The sequence below is a fragment of the Rattus norvegicus genome, chromosome 6 (assembly GCF_036323735.1).
Source record: "Rattus norvegicus strain BN/NHsdMcwi chromosome 6, GRCr8, whole genome shotgun sequence".
Taxonomy (NCBI): domain Eukaryota; kingdom Metazoa; phylum Chordata; class Mammalia; order Rodentia; family Muridae; genus Rattus; species Rattus norvegicus.
In genome coordinates, this window is record NC_086024.1 from 43,317,337 (window position 1) to 43,335,568 (window position 18,232).

Consider the following 18,232-nt stretch of genomic DNA (forward strand, 5'->3'; position numbering starts at 1 on the left):
GCTTGCCCCAAATTATGTTCAGATAATTAACCAACCTCAATTAAAATTAGCACAATCTTTGTGCAATGGCTACCGTAAATCCTGTAAAAATCCTCTAGAAAATAGCTCTCTGTTATCTCATACAGGAATTCTGTATGTATTTTTTACAAATTAGTCCTTCTTCTTTAAGGTTTCTCATTGATGAAGAATGGAGCTCCCTTTCTGGATGCTCTGTATAAGGGTGTGGCTGAAACACTGGTTCAGACTCTTTTCTCTTCTGATGAAAAGCTTTGGATTTGGATCTTCATATTTTCATATTATGATCAGGTAATGTCTCTTTGCCTGTGTTTTAAGCAGATGTGTTTATAGATTTATTTCTTTCTGTTGTTGTTATGTTCTTATCTGTTTTAAGTATCAATGACATTTTGGTTTTTAAGTGTTGAATGTTTCCTTCTATTCTACTTTATGGAATTGTTTGAGAAGTGTTGGTGTTATTTCTTAGTATTTCTGAGAATGAGGGTGTTAGTTCCTCGTCACAGTTTGTTATACTTCAGCAAGGAAAAACTCACTTTAGTACAATCATCCCTGCTTCAGTCATGTTTCTCATGATTGGTCTGTTTAAATTGATTACGTCATCTTTATTCAGTATACTTATAGGTGTCTCGAAATTTATGCATTTTATTTAGATTTTATTTACTCGAATATATATGTCTATGCATTCTTTTATGATCCTCTATATTTCCTTCAATCTGTAAGTAAAAATGAACTGAAACCTTCCTCCTTTAAAGCTATCAGTAGTGATATACCCCTTTGTGAGTCTGTTTTCAATATTTTGGATCTCCTGTTTTGTTTACTTTAGGTAGGGTTTTTCAATTATTCTAATATTTTCAAAGACCCCAGTTTTTGGTTAATTTGCCCCTCACATTTGTTGACTGCATTCACTAAGGGCTGCCCTGACATTAGGCATTTCTTTCTTTCTCTCAATTTTGATTTAGCTTTTGCATGTTTGCAAAGACATTTAGGTTCAACACTGAAGTATTGCTTTATAGGTTTTTAAATTTAAATGTAGTCACTTGCAGTTGCAAACTCCTGCTTACAACATTTCACTTTTTCCTAATAGAGTCATCAATGAGTATTGTATTCATGTGGACATTTTCTTTCAACTGTATGTTCTAATCTCTAATGGCCTTTCACATTTTGTTACTTACAGGTAAACTCAAGAAGACCCGTCACAACCATCACCAATGGTAGGTGAAATAATTAGGGTAAGAAGGATTGTATTCTGCAAATAAGAACATTCACACAATAGTTTTCAACCTTTTTTTTTTTGCATTAAAAAGCCATGTTCTGGGAACTGCACATTTTACCCCATTTTGTTTATTTCTGGAGCATTTGGTTTCTGTCCCTTTCTTTCCATCTTCTTTGGGCTTGTTGCCTTAAATATACATAAGAGCTTCTTCAAAAACTCCAAATCATTATTCTGGGCTTAGGGTTTTTTAAAGGAGAGAAATGTAAAAAGATCAATGAAAAAGTGAAAGTTGAGCTAGGCCACTGAACTAAAATTGCTGAGGAGTTATGCTCAAAGAAGAAATTAACCAATGCCATCTTCTTAGGCCCTCATGACCACAGTCTCTTTTCTCAAAAAAAATGCATCAACTAACGCCATCTGTTTGGTCCCTCATGAACTGTATTTTCACCACCCTAGACACCTCCTGTGACACATGTCCTCTTCCTGAGTTAGACTTTTATTTGTGACTTGATCTCAGTGACCATAGACCTATAATGTGACTCCCCAAATGCTTCGCACATTCACAGCACAGTCAAGAGTCAGGGAGATCCAATACCCTGTGAAAAGCCCCTCAGTTTTGGCCATGATAATGCATATTAAATCATCCCTATGGTATTCTTGCAACTTCTTGTTGTAGACTGCCATTTCCCCTTTCATTCCTTGTCTTTAGATAGTACTGTGCCTATCAAAATGCCTGCCTTTAGCTTATGCAGTACTGAGATAGAATGCCAACTTCTCAAGCAGGGGCTAGCTGTTCCGGAAGCAGAGTTCACTATCTATTTAAAGGGAAATATTTAAATTATCTGTCTGTGAGAGAAAATGTGATGTTTGTGTTCTTTCAATCCACTTTAGCACTTACAAGGAAAGTGCCCAAAAAGATACATGATATACCCATGCAGCATTATCTTATCTCCCATTCCAAAAGCCTTAGGTCCAGGAGTGTTTCAAATGAAATTTTAAGTTTAATGTCATTATAGGAGAATGAACTCCTTATTTTCTTATTCTTTTCAATTTTGTAAAGGTCAGTGGCTTTCACTATGAACATTTTACAAAATAATTTCTCTAGATTTTATGAGAAAGGTTAAAAGAGGGACTCATGCTAATTCTTGAATTTATTAGCAATAACAATCCAGTGTGAAGTTTTCTTTGGAGGGGGTGGTTTCTGTTATGGTTGATTTGTAGGAGTGTCTAGTCCATACCTTCAGGTTAATGAATATAGAAAGCATAGTTCTATATCTAGGAATTTTAATATGAAAAAGTGTAGTATTTTATCCAGTCTAAAATTTATAATAGTATACAAATATGACACATTACACACTTACATCTTTTTATAAATCACACGCAAACAAGAACACTAGCTATATTCTCTTAGGCTTCCACAGACTGTTAATGAAGTGGTGCTCTGCTGACCTACATCTTATTTAATTCACTCTTACAGAAACCTTTATAAAAACATGGAATGGGAATTTCATGAAAGATTAGTCAAAATCAAATTCTACTGAACATTTGCACTTTGGTAAAGAAAAATTTGCTTTGTTGTCTATACCCATTTATTTAATACATGATAACTTATTAATAAGAAGAAAGGTTAGTTTAAGGGGAAAATGCACATAAGAGGGAAATACAATATTACTGTATGGGAGTATTGAGAAATATTGGAATTTATAGGACCAAAACTTAGGTTGTAATGTATTTAGTACAATGAAGGATTATGCATTCATTATGTTAACAAAAATGAAAGTGTTATTTATTTTACATAAGACAAGTAAACAACTGATAGAATATCCATGCTCTTACTGATACATAGACTACACAAATTAGATTGTCTGATTGCTCCAAATTGCACTGGAGCAATTCAGTGTAACCTGTGTTTTGTTTTGTTTTGTTTCCTCCTATGCTTCCTCAAATTCATTCTATCTTTGTATTTTTACACAGTAAAATATTGGGAGAATGAGCATCAAGAAAAGATATCCAGTAAATTCATTAATTTGATCTGATTTACTGAATGCTTCTCATCAACCAAATTACCTATACCTATATTGCCAAGTAATAGTAAATGACAAGCAGTATCTTGACCGCAGGGAGTGCTGATTTCAAATAGCGATACCTCAGATATTGTTTATATTAAAATGTGTATGTGTCCCAAAAGATGCCCCAACATATAAAAAAGATATGTGCTCCACAATGTTCATAGCAGCCTTATTTATAATAGCCAGAAGCTGGAAAGAACACAGATGCCCTTCAACAGAGGAATGGATACAGAAAATGTGGTACATCTACACAATGGAATATTACTCAGCTATCAAAAACAATGACTTTATGAAATTCATAGGCAAATGGTTGGAACTGGAAAATATCATCCTGAGTGAGGTAACCCAATCACAGAAAAACACACATGGTTGATAAGTGGCTATTAGCCCAAATGCTTGAGTTACCCTAGATGCCTAGAACAAATGAAACTCAAGACGGATGATCACTCCTTCTTTAAAAGGGGAACAAGAATACCCTTGGCAGGGAATAGAGAGGCAAAGAATAAAACAGACACAGAAGGAACACCCATTCAGAGCCTGCCCCACATGTGGCCCATACATATACAGTCACCCAATTAGACAAGATGGATGAAGCAAAGAAGTGCAGGCCGACAGGAGTCGGATGTAGATCTCTCCTGAGAGACACAGCCAGAATACAGCAAATACAAAGGCGAATGCCAGCAGCAAACCACTGAACTGAGAATAGGACCCCCGTTGAAGGAATCAGAGAAAGAACTGGAAGAGTTCGAAGGGGCTCGAGACCCCTTATGAACAACAATGCCAAGCAACCAGAGCTTCCAGGGACTAAGCCACTACCTAAAGACTGTATGTGGACTGACTCTGGACTCTGACCTCATAGGAAGCAATGAATATCCTAGTAAGAGCACCAGTGGAAGGGGAAACCCTTGGTCCTGCTAAGACTGAACCCCCAGTGAACGTGATTGTTGGGGGGAGGGCGTCAATGATTGGAGGAGGGGGAGGGGGACACCCATACAGAAGGGGAGGGGGAGGGATTAGGGGGATGTTTGCCTGGTACCAAGAAAGGAAATAACACTCAAAATGTAAATAAGAAATACTCAAGTTAATAAAAAAATGTGTATGTGTGAGTAGACCTGGTATCACTGGAAAGTATGGTAATATAGGCAATTCTTTCACCAAGTACAGCAGATTTGGATTCACCAACAGCCCACTATCAGTAACCTGTGTTTTTTTAACTTTTTTATCATTTTTATTGGATATTTTTATTTACACTTCAAATGTTATTCCTTTTTCCCAGTATCCCAGACATAATCCCCCATCCCCATCTCCTTCCCCTTCTTCTATAAGGCTGTGCCCCTCCTCATTCAACTCTCCGTCCACCTCTGCCTCCCAACATTCCCCTACACTGGTGGTCCAACCTTGTCAGGACCAAGGGCTTCTCCTTCCATTGATGCCCAACAAGGCCATCCTCTGCTACATATACAGTTGGGCCCATGGGTCAGTTCATGTTTAGTCTTTAGGTACTGGTTTAGTCCCTGGGAGCTCTGGTTGGTTGGCATTGTTGTTCTTGTGCAGTTGCCAGCTCCTTCAGCTCTTTCAGTCCTTTCTCTAATTCCTCCAATCGGGGTCCCACTCTCAGTTCAATGTTTGCTGCTAGGGTTCACCTCTTATTTGACATGCTCTGGCTGTGTATCCAGCTTCTGTTGCCATGCACTTCTTAGCTTCATCAATCTTATCTAGTTTTGGTGGCTGTATATATATATATATGGGCCACAAGTGAGGTAGGCTCTGAATGGCTGTTCCTTCAGTCTCTGCTCCAAACTTTACCTCCATATCCTCTCCTATGAATATTTTTGTCCCCCCTTTTAAGAAGGAGTGAAGCATCCGCACTTTGGTTGTCCTTCTTCTTGAGCTTCATGTGGTCTGTGAATTGTATCTTGGGGAACCCAAGCTTTTGGGCTAATACCCACTTATCAGTGAGTGCATACCATGTATGGTTTTTAGTGACTGGGTTATGTCACTTAGGATGATATTTTCTAGTTCAATCCATTTGTCTATGAATTTCATGAAGTCACTGTTTTTATAGTTGATTAGTACTCCATTGTGTAGATGTACCACTTGTGTTTTTTAAAGGTGTGTACTAAAGACTTTCCAAGAACCCTACAGCCCACTAAATCTAAAACTCTGATCTCATTACATTTATATATATATATATATATATATATATATATATATATATATATATATATATATATTTCAGGTGGGGAAATGATATATAGAGCCACATGTAAATAAAAATTAAAAACTTAATATTTTTGTATGCAGAATATAAGCAGAAATTTTTAACCTTTAACCCGGAATATAATTCAATTTAGTATTTATAGATCAAAATATGTAGAAGAAAACTAAATTGTTTTGAAAATTAATGAAAGATATTTCTTAGACAAATGTGAGTTCATTTTTCTTAGCAAAGCTGCCAAATTGATATGTTCCATGTGAATTAGAATAATCAAGATATTTCTTTAAATATGATAAGACATTTGGTATATGCCTGTGTATGAGTGTTTTCATGTATGTTAGGCTAACATACAATCTACTACAAAGCCTTATATATGAGAGGCAACATAAGAAATCTTATTAGGTTGATGAAATTAAGGATCTTGAGATGCAGAAATTACAACCTGGACTATCTAGCTGGACCCCATATCATGAGACAAGATTACAGGAGAGAATTTAACAATTGGTATTAGACTTAAATGTAGTAATAATGAAGTCACTAGCCAAGGAGAGCCAACCACTGTCTGCAGCTATGATTCAGATAGTGTCTGGTTTCCAAAACAGACTTGACCTGAATTTTAATTTCTTTGTGCTAGTCACCCAAACTGTGAAATAGTCAACTTTGTTGTTGCATGATACTAGGTTTGTAGGGCAATGCTATGTTAGGAAGTCCCTGGAAAGTGATATAAATAAAAACAAAAGGGAAAGATAGCCAATATAATTCGGAAAAGGTGGACACATCTGTATGTTTGACACTGTTTGCTTTGTGGTATTAGAGTTCAAGGTCTGCCTAATCACACATTCTTCAACTGAGTTAGAACACTTGCCCCATAAATTCTCTTCTAATACATGTCAAAGCAAGAACAGATAGATCTCATGAACACACACTTACCAGCTGGTATTTAATAAAGCTCTTGAATCCATGATTCAAGAATGATTTTTCAACTGAGTAATAAGAAGAAAGATGAGTCAGGAGGGACAAAATATATAAACATACACTTTACCAAGAACTTGTCATAAATTTTTTGTCAGTACAGAAAAATATCTTGAAAGTTCTTGGCCAACCAAAGATAACCTTAACTAAGATGAAATTCCATACCACACAGAACAGATGCCATAGTAAGACTCTGAAGTAATGACGGAGATATGGGAACACCCAAACATCCATGGTGGAAAAAGTGTACGGTTTCCTGTGATGTTAAACAGGGACCATCAATGAAGGATGCTTACTCATACATATTTATCCGAGATAAAGAAGCATATATGTTCATAAAAAGACTCTGAATATCAACAGATGCTATATTCACAGCCACGCAGACATACACACTTACTAAAGAGCAAGCAGTACAAAATAAAACCAACTGGAAAAACTCTACCCACCATAGTGTGAATGGAGTAATGTGTTCCTTCATATTTCCTAGAAATGAAAACATTAATCATATATATATACATATATATATATATTCCTAAATTTTAAAAGTGATATATGAATGAAAGAAGCCAAAAGAGTAAAATTATGGACTATTTTATATAATCTAAATAAAACTGTAGAAAAGACACAATTATTACAATAAAATCCTATTAGATATGCACAAAGATTGAGAAGCATGCCCTCACAAAGAAGAGACAGGGGATTGTGGATTTGTGTTGGGAAAATTTTACTTTACTATTGTGGTAGTATATTATTGATGATATGATCTAGTCACAATTACAGAACTGAGCTCCAATGAAAATATATTAGTGTGTGTGCAGGGAAAACACCTTGACATTGAAACAAATATTTACAGAAAAATGACAAGAATTAGACCTAAAAGGATGTGTACATGTGTTTATGTGTCTATGTTTAATGTCTTTATGACAGTAATTTATTCTCTATTTACAAACGCAAACAAGGTAGAAGAAAATGTGCTCTATTTTAGGCAATATGCTAAGCTGGTATTTGGCCGCAGTACTGCCTAAAGTTGGCATCCTCTTCCTGGGCATTTCAAGTTGCAAATATTCAGTGCATTTAGCTAATAGATTTTCTTAATGTGTGAATTATTTCATGGCATAAAATGAATGCACCTGTGAATAAAGAATTAACTCTTCCAGAAATGCAGCTTGCTTGCATCTCCAAATCCAATACAATTCATTCAGTAGAGTGATGGATTTAATGCCTAAAAAGCCTCAAATGGGTCTTAAAGACTCAAACTGGACTCTTTCTATTATGTCTGGGGCAGTAATCATTACGATGTGACTTCATCTCATCTGTATTTATTGCTCAGTGATGGGTTTCTGCAATCGAAAGTCATATTTAGGATGATTGCAGCAGATTTCTCAGGATTCTGATACAAAATTTCTTTCATGTAACATTTGATGCCAGTGCATATGAATTAAATGTTGGCTTTGCATTGTATGGAAGATTATGATTTATTATAAAACTCAATAATATAAAAATAATCACATTCTTAAATATCATTTATTAGTATATTAAAACTTATGCTTGTGTGCTTACAAAATGTTTATAGTTCTGAGAAATGAAGTTATTGAAATGTGTTGTTATTTCAATAAAGAATTTATAACCTCAGTTCCCATTACAGTAAATACAGATTTTTTCAGATGTAAGCACAAACCAGAGAGGTATTATCTTGTTAAATTTACGTTTTCAAAAATGTGTCATTTAATTAGTATTTTTAGGACTAAGAAAACTTAAGAGAAATCAGAATTTGATCCTGTGGTTTTTGTGCCTCCAACTTTTCAGAATATCTTATAAGCATGGAAATGGGCATCCTACCAAAATCCAGCTACTGATTCACAGCTATCCACATTAAGTTTCCAACAAGATTCATCACACAAGTTAACAAAATGATTTTAAGTTTTATATGAAAACACACATACACACAGTCATACACAAACACACACAACTTAGAGTAACCAAAATAATTTTTAAAAACTAACAAAACACTTGTGGTATCAACATCCAAAATGAAAAGGTAGCCTACAAAACTCTAATAATCAAAGCAGGACATTACTGGCATAATAACAGACTGAATAGTCAATGAAACAGAAACACAATAGAGAGGCCACATATAATCCCATCCACCTACAGATTTTTTCTCAAAGCTCTGTTGTTTAGGAAATTGTGAAGTATTCCATCTATTTTGCAAATCGGTTTGAAGAATCCCATAAATAGTCACGGAACCCAGACACTATGGTGGATCCAAAGAAGAGCATGATAACAGGAGCCTGATACAGCTGTCTCCCGAGAGGCTCTGCCAGAGCCTGACAAATACAGAGGCAGATGCTTGCAGTCAATCATTGGATTGAGAACAGGGTCCCCAAAGGAGTTATAGAAAGGACTGAAGGAAATGAAGGGCTTTGCAACCCCATAGGAAGAATAGCAATATCAATCACCCAGATGCCCCAGAGCTCCCAGGGACTAAACCATCAACCAAAGAGTGCACCCATGGCTCTAGCTTCATATGTAGCAGAGGACAGTCTTCTTGGGCATCAATGGGAGGGAAAGGTCCTGTGAAGGCTTGATGTCCCAGTGTAGGGGAATGCCAGGGCAGGGAGGCGGGAGGGAGTGGATGCGTGGGTAAGCAGGTGAGTGAGTGGGTGAGTGGGTGGGTGGGTGGGTGAGAGAAGCAGAGGGAGGGGGATGGAATAGAGGGTTTCCAGAGGGGAAACAAGGAATAGGGATAACATTTAAAATGTAAATAATGTGTCCAATAAATAAAGAGGAAAAAAGAGAAGAGGGGGAAAAAAGCTAGAACTAGATCTGTGACATGACCTATCTGTATTACTCTTGGGCATGCATACATGTATACAAAGGACTCTACATCCTACTACAGAGGAACTTGCTCAAATCAAGTAAAATCCCAGCGGGCCAGGTAGAGGTGAGCATAAAATCTCACCACTAGTTGAGGAGCTACTGGCCACTGATTGGTCATGGGTAAAGGGGAGTCAGACTTTTTAAAGGTTATATTGCCTGGTAGATGGACCAAGCTCCAGCAAACAGTCACATGTCCAAGTACATATGGAGAGCACAAACTTGAAGAATTAAAAATAGATTAAGAGAAAACAAAATTATATCCAGGCATCATAAGGATTTTTGAAAGGAGGTTGAATATGATCAAAATACACCTCCTGAATTTTTTTTTATTAATCATTTCATTCGTTTACATGTCAAATGATATCCCACTTCCTGGTTATCCCTCCACCAAATGCCCATCCCTTGTCCTCTCTACCCTTTGCCTATATGAGGATGCTCACCCACCCATCCACCCTCTCCTGTCGCACCACTACAGCATCCCCCTACATTGGGACATCATACCTCCTCCAGACCATGGGTCTCTCCTCCCATCGCTGTCAGGCAAGGCAATCCTCTGCTACATATATATCTGAAGGCACGGATCCCTCCCTGTACACTCCTTGGTTGGTGGTCTAGTCTCTGGGAGAACTGGATGGTCAGCCTAGCCTGTCACTCTTCCAATGGGGTTGCAGTTCCCTTCCGCTCCTCCAGTCCTTTCACCAGTTCCCTCACCAGGTTCCCTGAGGTCAATTTGACGATTGGCTCCAAGCATCCACATCTGCATTGGTCAGTAGCTGGCCTCTCAAGAAACTGCCCACCAGGTTCCTGCCAGCAAGGGCCTCTTGACCACAGCAACAGTGTTGGGTTTGATTTTGTAGCTCGGATGGATCTTCAGGTAGGGCAGTGCCTGTATAGCCCTTTCTACAGTCTCTGCTCCATTTTTCATCCCTGTTCTTCCTCTGGAAAGCAACATTTCTGGGTTAAAAGCTTTGAGATCAGTGGGTGGCTTCATCCCTCGATGGGGGCCATGCCTACTTACTGGAGGTTGTCTCCACAGGTTCTATCTCCCATTTCTCTTCGCATTTCTGGTAAAGTCATCCCCATTGGGTCCTGGGAGCCTCACATTTCCCCGGTGTCTGAGACTCTCCAGTGTCTGTCTCAGTTCCTCCTTCCCCCTGTGACATATTTTTGTTTAATTTCCTGACACTCGATACCTTTCTCACATATCCTCCAGCTCATGATACTGCCCCATTATTTCCTCCCCCTCCTCTCTCCCTCCCAGGTCCCTCTCTACCCATTTCCCCCTCGATGTAGGACTGAAGCATACACATCCTGTTCCGCTCTCGATTCAGGACTAAAGCATCCACACCTTGGTCATCCTTCCTTCTAAGCTCCATATGGTCTTTGGGTTGTATCATGGGAATTGTGAGCTTTTGAGCTAATATCTACTTATCAATGAGAACATACCATGTATTTGTTTCTGAGTTACCACACTCAGGATGATATTTTCTAGTTCCATCCATTTGTCTGCAAATTTCATGAAATCATAGTTTTTAATAGCTGAGTAGTACTCCATTGTGTAAAAGTACCATATTTTCTGTTTCCAGTCTTCTGCTGGGGGTCATCTCCTGGTTTCCAGCTTTTGGCTATTATAAATAAGGCTGCTATGAACATAGTGGAACATGTGTCCTTGTTAACTGTTGGAGCCTCTTTGGGATATATGCCCATTATTGGTATAGCTGGCTCCTCAGGTGAAACTATTTCCAATTTCCTTAGGAATCATCAGTCTGATTTCTAAAGTGGTTTCACCAGCTTGCAGTCCCACCAGCAATTGAAGAGTGTTCCTCTTTCTCCACATCTTTGTCAGCATTACCTGTCACCTGAGTTTTTGATCTTAGCCATTCTGACTGTATGAGGTGGAATCTCAGGGTTGTTTTTATTTGCATTTCCTTGATGACTAAGGATATCGAACATTTCTTTAAATGCTTCTCAGCCATTCCAAATTCATTGGCTGAGAAATCTCTTTAGCTCTGTACCCCACTTTTAATAGGATTATTTGGTTCTCTAGAGTCTAACTTCTTGGGTTCTTTGTATATTTTGGATATTAGCTCTCTATCGGATGTAAGGTCGATAAAGATCTTTTCCCAATCTGTGGGCTGCCATCTTGTCCTATTGACAGTGTCATTTGTCTTACAAAAGCATTTCAATTTTATGAATCCCCATTTGTCAATTGTTGATCTTAAAGCATAAGCCATGGGCATTCTGTTCAGGAAGTTTTCTCCTGTGCCCAAGTATTTGAGGCTCTTCCCCACTTTCTCTTCTATTAAATCCAGCATATCTGATTTTATGTGGAGGTCCTTGATCCTCCTGGACTTGAGCTTTGAACAGGAGGTAAGAATGGATTAATTTCCATTCTTCTAAATGCAATCCGCCAATTGAACCAGCACCATTTGTTGAAAATGCTGTCTTTTTTCAACTGGATGGTTTTAGCTTCCTTGTCAAAGATCAAGTGAACATAGGTGTGTGGGTTCATTTCTGGGTCTTCAATTCTGTTCCATTGATCTACCTGCCTGTCTCTGTACCAACACCATGAAGTTTTATCACTATTGCTCTACAGTATAGCTTGAGGTCAGGGATGGTGATTTCTCCCAGAAGTTCTTGTTGAGAATAATTTTCACTATCCTAGGTTTTTTCTTATTCTAAATAAATTTGAAAATTGCTCTTTCTAACTCAGTTAAGAAATAGAACTTGTAAATGAATAAGCAATCATTACATTGTATTTTGAAAATTTAGTCAGTATAGAGTTATGTTTATTAAGGTTTGTTCCAAAATGCTCAAACTAGAGGCAACTAATATGTCCTCCATTCATTTTTAATTCATTTACATTTCAAATGTTATTCCCCTTCCCAGTTTCCCTTTCATAACGCCCCCATTCCAACCTCTGCCCCTGCCTCCAGGAGGGTGTCCCCCTCCTACACACCCACTCCTACCTCACTGCCTTATCATCACCCTATGCTGGAGCATTAATAGGTAATTAATTCTATGCCACTATTCCACGGCAATAGAATTAAGGAATAGAATATAATAGCTTGTCAAAACATGAGATTTTTCTATTTAAATGCATATGCATAAGTGAAGGAACTGAAATCATGCACTCTGAAAAATCCATTTGAAACAGGATCCAACTCTATGTCATCCTAGAAGTTAAAAGGTATGGCTAGTTATCAAGGTTGAGCAATGTGTAGATGTCTGAGGAAAGGTAGCAGATGAAGTAGACATGTTTTATACACAGTGATAAGATTGTGTATGCTGTTCTAATGACTGGTATATGGCACTATGCATTTATTAAATCATAGAACTGGAAAATGTTAATCTTAATATATGGATCTAAAACATACCATTGAAAATATAAAAGTGTAATATGTAGTATAAAAAATATATTGTCATTGTATGTAAGCACCCCACTGGAGGATGCATAGCTGAGTAACTATGGAAATAAATGAGAGTCTGAACAGGACTATATACAGGAGACTGTGGGTTCATCTATAGGGTTGTGAGTTAAAGGTAAGTGCTTACCTTGGGAGGTGATGTACAAAGGAAATTAAAATCAATTTTCTGAACCACATTATCCAAAGTGTGACAAGTTAGATGAAAAAGTAAAGGAGGAGCAGATTATAATGTTAATTTACAAATGTCCATGAGTTCGCACTGGTGCCAATAAATAATTGAAGATAATAAATAGCAGAGAAACGAATCTTCTAAGAAATGCTTACCCTCCTTATTATAGAAATTAATCTGCTTTTTAAGAATGGGTTGCAAATGAGAGGATTTTGATGACAAATGTCCATATTTAAGAGGAAAAAAAACAACAAAGTACAAAAATATAACAAATCTATGCCACATTCCATGTGATCATTGTCGATAAATATAGTAGTACCTTATATACACAATAATTATCCACCCAATAACCACCCAAACCACAAAGAGAACAAAAAGGAATTCAAACCACAACAAACCTTACAAAAATGTAAATAATAAATAACACTCATCAAAACTGGTGAGGCCATCAGAGTAAAAACAAACAAACAAACAAACAATCTAGAAAACTGTTACGAATAATCCAGGAAATGCTAAATGTGATGTGGAATCCCCATGAAACCCTGTTTGGGAAAAGAAAAGAAAACAAACAAACAAACACACACACACACACACACACACACACACACATACACACACTCTCTCTCTCTCTCTCTCTCACACACACACACACACATAAAGACAGAAAACAATACACATAAAGAATGCTAGACAAATAAAAGGTTCAGAAACAAGCACTTGCTAAATAAAAGTTTCCCAACATTATACAAAGAATTACCAACAGCTAAGACATATAGAGCCAGAGATATAATCCTTCCCAGGACTGAGTCTTCTAGTGGTTATCCAATTCAAAGTGGTCATCCCTATAATTATTCATATAGAAGCAATTCTAAGTGGATTCTACAGATTGGGTTTAAATAGTTATAAATACTTATATATTATATGTATATTAATACATATATGTATATATATATATTATATATATAATGTGTGTATGTATATATGTGTGTGTGTGTATGTGTGTGTGTGTGTGTGTGTGTGTGAGTGAGTGCCTTTGTGTGAATGTTCATGTGTAACTGTGTAACAGTTACAGTTAAAAACAAGATGCCAGGAACTTGAGAAGGACCTGGTTGGTCAGGTTGTAGGGGAGACATGGAAGGCCTATACAGAGAAAACGAAATGCAGAAAATGATACAATTATATTTAATTTGAAAAATATGTATTAATCTTTTAAATATGTTAGCCCAGTGAGATGGCTCAGTGGGTAAAAGAGTTTGCTAAATTATTTATAGAGGTGTTTACACCCAAACACCTTATAACAAAAAGTTAATAAACAAATAAATAAGGTAATATGTATAAATCTTAAGAGGTATAAGCTTCCCCATCCTCTAGCCCCCTAAACCTCATAATCATTTCATTCTATAACTGTAATTCACTTTAAAATGTCCTTAAAAATGTCAGTACTAGAGAATGCTGAATTTCTTACCTGTAAGCCACTGTGACTCTCACCACTTACCTATGTATAAACATTTTAATAAAAAGGAAAAGGGTTTTTTTTTCTCAGCATCTACTTTTATATTCTGATGGTTCATCTTGTTCATCAACACTAAGATCTTGAATCTTGGATCCAGAATCAATCAACAGACATTTCTTTGGGCTGGTTGTGAGGCAAGCCCCCAGAAGGATTAGTGTGGAAAGAAACTCCACCCCTAGGATGGGCAGCACCTTTCATCAGGGAGATCCCAGGGGTCTGAGGGGAAGGCAGTGCTGCCATTGCTTACCTCCTTCCTCTCCTTGTTGGCGACTGCCTCTCTTGCACTGCTGACACAATTCTTCGCAATGAGAACCAGATTATTATTTTTTCTTTCTTTCTATCCAGATAGACTGATTGTTAGTGACTCTCCAAGGATTCCAGGTTCTCAGCAGCATGTTGGAACTGATGAGGTGGTGTTGTAAAAATATAAAAAATAAAAAAAGTACGGTTGTCTTTTATCCCCACTAGGTCTGGCACTGCAGTGCCCCAAGATATCTGCTGGATATCTTGATTCTCAGTCAGCAAAGTCTCTCACCAGCTTTGCTCCATCCCGTATCCCACTGCCGGAGGCCGCGCTCTGAGCCTCGCGGTAACCTCTTCACCTATCTAGTTCCCAAGGCAGGTTTCCATGCCAGAAACACACATCCCAACTCTGTGGTGGCCCAGACTAGCCACCACACATTCTTACACTTAAATCGCTACATGAATGAACACACAACACAATAACCTTTGACCCAATTGGTAAGATATAATTGCCCACCTAAACAAGCCCACTACCATCCACCCCTTAAGAACATTAAGAACAACCTGTAAATACACAGAGCGGAATCTTAAGGTCACCTGCCATGGCTTCTCTCCCTCTCCCTCCTGTCTCTTTTCCCTTCCGTTCCAGTCTCCTCCTCTTCCTTCAAACTTCTCTCCCACCCATCCTTCCTTCTCCTCCAATGACAGGCCTCCTTCTATCCTGTACCTGCCCCTCACCTGTATTTTACAAATTAAATGGGGAGAAGGTTCTAGTGAAGTCATGTGAGTCCTGAGTACATGACTAGGCAGCTGTCCTTGGGGCAGTGGAATTAGCATCAAAATACAGATAACTCCAGGGCAAACCACAACAATGAGGTATCTTGCTTTGTGGACCATGCAGCTTCTGGGTTCTTAGCCTGGCAGTGATTTTGAATTACCCAGCCTGAATGATGTAAACAATCTAATAACTTTCATCTGAAATATATAGTCATTCAATTGCTCCCCTTCATCCAAAGACTTCTTGAACAAATTAATTCAAAGGATCTCTGAAGGTAGAATATCATTGCAGATTTCCTTATGCCTATACATAGTTTTGAACACCCAGTATTGTTTCCAAAAATAAAGTAGTCATTAGGAGTTATGATTGGAAACTGGAATGTGTTAATGTATGTGTGTGTTGCTTATATAACAAACAATATTAGATGTTAAGGCAATAAATTTATATGTCTATATGGTCTTCTACTTTTAAAATGGTAAAAGTGATAAAGTATTACAACAAAGATAAACCATGTTTTCCAAATAAATATGATGAATTTTGTACCATACTTAATGTCGTATATAAATGTGAATAATGAGAGAATGTTCTTTTAATATTCTATAAATTTAAAACAACAAGAATCTATTATTTTTCTGTCATCTAAACCCATGATTTTGAAATATGTAAAAATGTAATTATTGAAAGAGGCAGTGACTTGCCCAAGGCTATATACAAACAAATATCAATAGTAAAATAATGTTGTTTGTGCTATGGCAAGTTGCAGTGCCATACGCTCACAGAATCATGAACACTGTAATGGAACGAGGAGGTTTCAACATTGCTTAAAGGAGGAAATAAACAATAAAAATGATAATATACAAAGCACAAAACACAGCAATACATGTATCTTGCTAAGTGCTTCTTTGATGACAAACCACATTTGAATGGTTTCATGTATGTTGTCATCACATATGATTCACTCAATAAAAGTGAGATTTATAGAATGATCAAACCCACTTAAACTACAGATAATTGACTCAGAAGCTGTATAAATTGCACACGGTTATGTAGATAGTAATATTAAGTAACCTATAATTCCAGGATGACTAAGGTGTAATATACTTAATTCAGTTAAGTTTTCCTATGCAATATCATAAACATGAATCAGGAATTCTCACAAAGATAATATCATATAACATGGTACATGGTTTAGGTGTTTATGAGCACCTCAGCAGCTCCCTTCAACTCCAATGAAGCTTCTTCTTTCTTTCAAAAGATAGCCTGCTGTCTACACTTCTAACACTAGAGTATAGTTCTGACTTAAACCTACTATATACTAGACTCTACTACACATATCTTTCTCCATGACATCTTTAATTCCCCCTGTGGTGTTGCATACATTATTAATTTGTCTATTTTTTGTTTATCACAATGCATCATTTATATGTCACAAAAATCTTACTGGTCCCACTTACAATTTTATATATATATATATATATATATATATATATATATATATGTGTGTGTGTGTGTGTGTGTGTGTGTGTGTGTGTGTGTGTGTGTATCAAAGGAAATGTGTATTTACCGTTGGTGTTACTAGAACAATCAGATGTATCAGCATGTGAAATTTGGTAGATATTGCTAAGCAGATCTCTAAACAGTCTGTTTATGTTATTACACCTATAGCATATTGCTCAGTCTAACCTTCTGCTTCCTCTCACACATGTATGCTCAATTTTTTCCAAAGGTATATTCATTTATGTCTGCTTTAAAATTAACCTTCCTTCAATTTTTTTTGTGAATAAGAAATTAATTAATTTGAGATGGTGCCTTGCTAGGTTTCTTACATGATAGAATCGTTTTCAAGTGCCTGGCTCTAAAGAAATAGTTTCCTCAAGCTGAAAACATTTCCTGGGATCAATAGTTGCCTTTATTTGTATGCCAGTGTCATGTTAAAAAAATATTTTCTCACATGAAGAATATTAAGTCCCTATCATGAAGAACAATAACACATTTATCCGTGTACCTTTTAAAGATAGATTAAGATAAGCATGCTCTCCTTTTATTTCAGATATTCTAACCATGTGTTCCCTAATCCCTTTGTGGAAGTAGCCTAGGGGAAGATGTTTAGTTTGGGAGGTGGCAATGAACCCAGGCCACTGTCTTGGAACCCATTGGAGCTCATTAGCAATGCAGACAGAGTTGCAGAGGACACCAGGTGCCAGTGGATTTGTCCCATTTGTTTCTCAGAACTCTTATTCGAATACTAATGTCCCCAATTCACACCTTTAAGACACCAACTGTTACTTGGATCCTTGTTGCCTCCAATTTGTTCATTGGAGCCCTGTGGTCATTTGGGTCTTTTATGCAGGTCTGCTCCTCCCCAGCTCCTCCCACACAGTAAAGGGCTCAGTGCAGTTTAATCCTCCCTAACTCACAGCCCACAAAGGCTAAGTTATTATGTACCTTTCCAATCCCATGGTTTTAATTTGCATATCTATCTGTTGAAGCACATTGGCTGAAACTACAATCTTTTCCTTGTAATTGGAATTGACACCTTGTTCCAGCTACAGAAGAGGGTTTCTCTATCTCGTCATTCTCTGCAAGTTCATTGGTTTATGTCTGTGTCAAGCCAGACTGTTATTCCCTACCTCCATTTAATTACAAAATTTGATAGCTAATGATATAAATCTTATAATTAGTTTTCCTAAAATAAAAACAACCTTGAATTTATGAAATAAATCCAAGTCGGTAA

At 37.2% G+C, this 18,232-nt stretch overlaps 1 long non-coding RNA gene across 1 annotated transcript in view; it reads right to left on the reverse strand.

Moving 5' to 3' along the window:
• LOC108351205 (uncharacterized) overlaps nucleotides 1-18,232 on the reverse strand; it is a 37,377-nt gene that overhangs the window by 15,497 nt on the left and 3,648 nt on the right. Inside the window, exon 3 of the long non-coding RNA XR_010052530.1 lies at nucleotides 14,725-14,879. This is a non-coding gene — a long non-coding RNA (uncharacterized LOC108351205). The remainder of the gene's footprint in view (nucleotides 1-14,724; nucleotides 14,880-18,232) is intronic.